We start from the raw sequence: 7,485 nt of genomic DNA on the forward strand, positions 1-7,485 counted from the left end.
GTAAATGTTTAACACATACCATAATTATTATTATTAGAACAGTGAAATATTCCAAGCATATCAACCAGTCAATCAATTTTATTTACTGAACGCATACTGTGTACAGAGCACTGTACTAAGTCCTTGGGAGAGAACATAAAACAGGAGCTCACTGTCTAGATGGGGAGACAGACACTAAAATAAATTATGGATATGTACGTAAGCGTTATGGAGCCGAGGTGGGCGGAATAAAGGGTACAAATCATATTTCAGAAATGCATTTTGACAAAATTCCAGCTAACAATAATAATAGTAATAATAACTGGAATATTTGTTAAGAGCTTGCTATGTGCCAAGCACTATACAATGCATCGGGGTAGATACACGGCCCCTGCCACTCATGGGCTCACAGTTTAACTAGGAGGGAGAATAGCTATTCAATCCCCATTTTACAGATGAGGAAACTGAGGTTTGCCAGGGAAGGCTTCCTGATTGTAGGTGGCCTTTGAATCTGGTGAGACTGGTCATCTTTCAGACATGAAAGGGGGAGGGAGTGAGCAAAGAGTCGATGGCGAGAGAGAAGAGATCAAGAAAACATCTAAAATTGGGCCTTGGGTCAGTGTACCTTTCCCGAAGAGGGCAAAGATAAAAGGGAAGCCATAGATTCCCCCAAAGCAATTCTTGGAAGCGTATTTCTTTATTGTGACAAAAAGAGTGATGTAAACGCTAGCCCTTCCCAAAGGAAAGGAAAATAGAGTCCAAAGCCCGGAAGTCCTTGGGAGGTCAAGGGACCTGCCCCCAATCACATGGGAAGGACCTGACTAAACAAAACCAAACCTAGGCCTCCGTGGTAACCACTGATTGACTGTCTTTAACCCAAACTTTTACTTATTCTAGTAGAGTGAGGCCAACCTTTAACTGCAGGTGTCCCATTAAGGCGGTCTGCTTGCACTGTGAATAGAAAGGAGAATGTCTAACTGAGGGGAAAAGAATGGGTGGAAATGTAGGAGAGAGATAGAAATAAAAAAAAAAAACAGCCCAGAAAAAGGAGGATCTCTCCTACCTTAGAAGCCCTCGAAGGTAGAGATTTCCCCAGTCTTTCACTCCTGTTGTTGCCTTATGCTGTTGAGTCGTGTCCGACCCATAACGACGGCACGGACACATCTCTCCCAGAACGCCCCACTTCCATCTGCAATCGTTCTGGTAGTGGATCCATAGAGTTTTCTTGGTAAATATACAGAAGTGGTTTACCATTGCCTCCTTCTGCACAGTAAAAGAGTTTCTGCCCTGGACTCTCCCCCAGCTGCTGAGGCCCAACACAGGTGAGTTTTGACTTGTAGCAGATTGCCTTCCACCCACTAGCCACTGGCCAAGTTAGGAATGGAATGGGTAGGCCTCTGCTTGACTCTCCCTCCTGTAGTCGAGACTGGTAGAGGACTGGAAACTCTCCAGGTGCGACCCTGAGAGGGACTTCCACCCTTACCACTGCAATAATTGTGGCGTTTATCCCGCTGGATTGCAAGCTCCATGAGGGCAGGAATCATGTCTATTTCTTGTACTCTCCCAAGGGCTTAGTGTGCATGCAGTAAGCAGTTGATACAAGCCATTGATTGGGGGCAAAGAAAATCAGATCAGACACAGCCCTGTCCCACAGGAGGGTCACAAATCTAAGAAAGAGAGACAGCAGGGATCTTTTCCCCATTTGAAGGAAATGAGGCACAGAGAGCTTAAGTGACTTTTCCAAGGTCACACAGTGGGCCGGTAACAGAGCTAGATGTAGAACCCAGGTTTCTTGATTCCCAGACCCATGATATTTCCACTAGGCCACACTCCAGTGTTTAATAATCTTCACTGTCAGCAGATACTACCTTGTGGCCTAACCTGCATCCCTTATGCTAACGTTTGAATCACACTTAAAGAACCAGTTTGATTTAGTGGAAAGGGCATGGGCCTAGGAATCAGATGGCCTGGTTTCTAATCCTGGACCTGCCACTTGCTTGCTGTGTGACCTTGAGCAAGTCACTTAAGTTCTCTGTGCCTCAGTCTTCCCCTCTGAAAATGATAATTAAATGCCTATTCTTCCACCTCCTTAGGTTGTGAGCCCCATGTGGGACTTGGACTGTGTCTGATTTGCATCCACTGCAATGTACCCCAGGGTGGTACATTGGAAGCACTTAACAAATAATCCCAATTATGAGTTCCTCTGGCTCTTTCTTCAATGGAATCAGAAACTTCTGATCATTTTCCTCCATGTGAAACTAGTTACTTTGCTTCTCAGCCTTTTATTCTCCAGGCAAACCAGCCCAATTCCCATAGCTTTCCCCCCTCCCTTTAATCAACTTTACCACTCTTCTCTGAACCCCTTCCAAGTTTTCCTGGTCTTGCCTAAGATGTGGAGCCCAGACCTTGGCACGGGGTGTGATTTGTGAATGCTGAATGTACAACAAGGGCATGACTGACCTCACAGTCCCTCCATGGGGGGGGCTCCTGCTGTGACCCAGGCAGGAAGGGCCTTTTTTAAAAAACGGTGTCTGTTAAGCGCTTACTATGTGCCAGGCACTATACTAAGCTCTGGAGTAGATACAGGATAAGCAGGATGGACATAATCCATGACCCACAAGGGGCTCACAGTCTTAATCCCCATTTTACAGATAAGGCAACAGACAAAGAGAAGTGAAATGACTTGGCCAAGGTCACATAGCAGACAAGCGATGGAGCTGGGATTAGAACCCAGGTCTTCCTGGTTCCCAGGCCCATGTTCTATCCAATAAGTCCAACCCCGCTTAGACATTTTCCTGATGCTTGGACTTGCAGGAAATTTCCACGAAAAGTCTCCATGAATGCCTTGTTCTGAGTGCCTCCATTCATTCATTCATTCAGTCGTATTTATTGATCACTTACTGTGTGCAGAGCACTGTACTAAGCTCTTGGGAAATACAAATCTGCAACATATAGAGACAGTCCCAACAATGGGCTCACAGTCTAGAAGGGGGAGACAGACAACCAAATAAGTAGACAGGTGTCAATACCATCAGAATAAATGGAATTATAGCTATATACACAGCTATATTGGGTAGGGACCGTCTCTATATGTTGCTGATTTGTACTTCCCAAGCGCTTAGTACAGTACTGTGCACACAGTAAGCGCTCAGTAAATACGATTGATTGAATGAATGAATGAACTGAGCAGGAATGCCCCTGTTAGCCCAGGGAGCAGGCTGCGTTTCTGACTGTCCCAGACGACCACTGTTACCCGCTCTGGCGGGTGAGGGATTTCACAACTCGGGGGTCTGTGGCAGGGCTTTTACCCTGGGCCAAAGCTTTCAGTCTGCCTGGGAATGGGGCCAATCACTCCAACTCCCGAGCTCAGTTGGTTAATCAGACCCGATAAATGATCCACCTTCCCTGGTTTCCCCTAAAACAGAGCAGCGTCTGGAGGAGTATAGAGTTTCTTCTCAAACAGTGGAAAAAAACAATGGGGAAACATATCTTCTGGAGAATTAAGATGTCAATTATAAAGCACGGGCCTTGGAATCAGCCACATGGTCTAGTGGAAAGAGCACAGACCCGGAAATCCAGGGGACCTAGGTTCTAATCCCAGCTCTGCCACATGTCTGCTGTGTGACCACAGGCAAGTCACTTCACTGCTCTGTGCCTCAGTTACCTCATTTGGAAAATCGGGATTTTACAGATGTGAGTCCCATGTGGGACAGGGACTGTATCCAACCTGATTACCTTGTCTCTATCCCCAGTGTTTAGAACAGTGCTTGGAACATAGTAAGCACTTAATGAATGCCACAATTATTATTATTATGTGGGACAGGGACTGTGTCCAACCTATCTACCCCAGGGCTTTGAACAGTGCCTGACACATAGTAAGCGCTTAACAAATACCATAAAAAGTATCCTTCCTTCCTTCAATCGTATTTATTGAGCACTTACTGTGTGCAGAGCAATCCAGTTAGTGAGCCCACATTTAGCTGTTACTACCATTAATCTAAAAGAAAAATCAGCAGACAAGCATGAGAGTAAGACTGGAGGATCTGATCTATTTTGTACCTACACTGTCACTCAACCCAGTGCTTGGCACATAGTAAACGCTGGACAAACACCATTATCATTTTTTTATTATAATTATTTTTAAAGAAGAGGGGAACCTCCTGCAGGCCCTTGACCAAGAATGGCCCGTCCTTGCCTGAAGAGGCTGTGGCAGCTCCCTGGCCATCTCTGCAGCGGGCTTGGATTCTCCCAACTGCTTAGTACACAGTGCTCTGCACACAGTGAGCGCTCAATAAATATGATTGAATGAATGAAGGGCTGTGACCAGGCTCTGGGGGTTTTGCTGGGAAGCAGTACTGCCCTGGAGTTGGGCAAGGCAAAAAGTCAAAGCAGAAACCCCCAGAGAGGCTGGAGTAATCTCTGGAGATGGCCATCACAGGGTTCATCCTCTGCTCATCGGCCGGTGCCACTATTGGCTCCGCAGCGTGACCTACGGGGGTCTGCCATGAAGTCTGCCAGACCCCCCAACGTGTGCTGGCCAGCCAGACTCTGCATAATCATCAATCGTATTTATTGAGCGCTTACTGTGTGCAGAGCACTGTACTAAGCGCTTGATCCACAGCTTTGGCCGAGTGAGTCTGGATAATCATCTCCCTCCCGGAGAAAGATTCCAGAGAAGGTGAGCAAAAGCTTCCCTGATTCCAGCCAGACCGACTGTGGATCGAATTCACTCAATTCCAGTCTTCCATGGTTGGGGAGGAATCACTTTTCTTGCCCAAGGGGAAACGGTCTGTGGAGAAGGGATCGCAGAGACTCATCCGGCCTGTGGAGAAGGGTGAGAAAGCCAACTGGGTAACACTACAGAGACAAAGCACACACCCCACTCTCTTCGCTGTCCCTCCCCATCTCACCCGTCTCTTTGGTCCCACACAGAGGCCAGAATTTCCCAATTTCAGAAATATGAGAGTCCAGCTCTTAGAATCATTTGCTTCCTTGAGTAAACCTGGAACCCGCCTTTCTGATTGCAATTTTATGATTTCCCCCAGCACACCCTGGAACATATAGAGGGCAGAACAACAGCTGCTAATCACACCACTCCCTTGACTGGTGACACTGAGTTTAACATTTAGCACCTTCAGGTGGCTGGAGGAATGAAGGTGGGGTGCAATATATGGGACGGGGAGGAGTCTCACTTTCACCCCAAAACTTGAGTAAAACGCTGAACTTCTTCAGGCAACGAAACAACCTTGAACTGAGAAAGTGGAATGAAGCAGTCTTATGCTAAGGAAACTTCACACTTAAAAATAACACTGTGTCTGTCCTTAGTATTTGTACTTGAAAGACATTCCCTAAATTTTCCATTTGTAATGCTTAGTGACTAAGAATTTGCCAGTTTTGCCATTTCCCTGCACTTTCCTTAACTAGGAAAGAAACCACAAATTTCCAAGGGCAGTCAATAAGGTCATTCAGGAAAAATAGTCTGCACCTTGTCAGAATGGACACACCCTGGTGAAACATCTTTATTTTTAGTAAGTTTCAATAAAACCCTACACATTGAACAAAACAAAATGAAATATAGGCCTGGAGTCTCTAAATTACAACCGGTCCAGTCGTGACTCCTAGTTCATTAGTAGGTTTCCCTCAGAGAAGGAATGCACAAATAGTCGTCACATCTAGTCATAGGGGCTGCTTAGTCAGTGTAAATAGGGCTGTGCAGCTCTAAGATGCCTATCTTAGATCAGATTATTGGGTCCGATAATCTACATACAAAATATTTAGTCCCATCCTACTCTCCTCCTGGAAGTGACTTGGTTTCTTTCTAAAAATTCAGCTTGGGTAGACATGTTTCCCCTGCAAACACATGCAAATTTTCACATCTCTTAGAGAAGAATTCCAGAGAACTTTATGGCCAACACTGCCAGGAGGAAGAAAAGTTTTCTAAGCTTCTCCATTTTGGTGAGGGGCTAAGTAAAGATGGTGGACACTATGCCCTCCCCAGGGTCCCAGTGATAAGAAACTCTAAGAGATGGAAGGATCAGTGTGGAAGGAGGCATGAAGCACGGGTTAGGAGGGAAAGAAGCTAGGGTCTCTCCTATAGGATGATCCGAGGCGATTTGTCCCACGTGTTCTACCCGGTTTCTGTCATGGAAAGCCCAGACCATAGTATGAATTGTGGCCCCCTCGTCGGTTCTCAGTTTCAGCCTTCCTTCTGTCCCCAAATCCTGCGATGAATCATCATCATCAGTAGCATTTATTGAGCCCCTTCTGTGTGCAAAGCTCCAGGCTCTTGAGAACATAGAAGACAGGTACAAGGCCCACTGTTCCTGCTCATAACTGAGCAAGGAGTCACCTTTGAAGCAGTGTGGTCTAATGGAAAGAGCACAGGCCTGGAAATCAGAGGATCGGAGTTACAATCCCAGCTCTGCCACTTACCCAGCTCTGCTGGGTGGCCTCGGGCAAGTCATTTAACTTCTTGTTGACTCAGTTTCCTTATCTGAAAAATGGGGATTAAATACCTGTTCTCCCTCTTCCTTAGACTGTGGGCCCCAGTCTACCCCAGTGCTTAAGATAGTGCTTGGCACATAGTAAACACTTAACAAATGCCACCGTTTATTATTATTATTATTATTTGTGCTGTTGTTGTTACTAATGATGATGATGATGGCATTTATTAAGAATTTACTATGTGCAAAGCGCTGTTCCAAGCACTGGGGAGGTTACAAGGCGATCAGGTTGTCCCATGGGGGGCTCACAGTCTTAATCCCCATTTTACAGATGAGGTCACTGAGGCACAGAGAAGTTAAGTGACTTGTCCAAAGTCACACAGCTGACAGTTGGCAGAGCCAGGATTTGAATCCCTGATGTCTGACTCCAAAGCCCGGGCTCTTTCCACTGAGTCACGCTGCTTCTCACACTACCTGTGAGCCCCTGTTGCGTAGGGATGTTCTCTATATGTTGCCGATTTGAACTTCCCAAGTGCTTAGTACAGTGCTCTGCACACAGTAAGTGCTCAATAAATATGATTGAATGAATGAATTAATGCAGCTCCAAATAAGGAGGGCAAAGTCTTTTCAGAAGAGTAATGGTATTTATTAAGTGCCTACTATGTGGGAAATACTATGCTCAGCAAAGGAAGAGATATAATCAGATTGGACCCAATCCTGCCCTACAGTGGGGCCCTAAGAAGGAGATGGGAGAGGAGATTTTTTTCCCCACTTTACAGATGAAGAAACTGAGGCATGGAGAAGTTAAGTGACTTGCCCAAGATCATACAGCAGGCAAGTGGCGGAGCTGGGACTAGACTTCAGATCTCCTAGCTCACAGGCCTGTTCACTTTCTACTAGACCGCCCTGCCTCCCTAACTGAATGAGGAAGACAACGAAACATAAATTGCAACACGTACATTAAATTGCCAAACACAAGAGTAAAAGCAAAAGAGGATCATTAAACAATCTAAAAAGATACTGATCTGAGTACAAAAGTGGAGAGGTGTGACCTGATGTGAGC

The 7,485-nt window shown here is 45.8% G+C and overlaps 1 non-coding gene across 1 annotated transcript; it reads right to left on the reverse strand.

Moving 5' to 3' along the window:
- Nucleotides 1–1,311: 1,311 nt before the first annotated feature.
- LOC119925998 lies at nt 1,312–1,449 on the reverse strand. Its single transcript, XR_005449917.1, has one exon. It is a non-coding gene; the product is annotated as a small nucleolar RNA SNORA7 (small nucleolar RNA).
- Between the last annotated feature and the right edge of the window lie 6,036 nt (nt 1,450–7,485).

The sequence above is a fragment of the Tachyglossus aculeatus genome, chromosome 3 (assembly GCF_015852505.1).
Source record: "Tachyglossus aculeatus isolate mTacAcu1 chromosome 3, mTacAcu1.pri, whole genome shotgun sequence".
Lineage (NCBI taxonomy): Eukaryota > Metazoa > Chordata > Mammalia > Monotremata > Tachyglossidae > Tachyglossus > Tachyglossus aculeatus.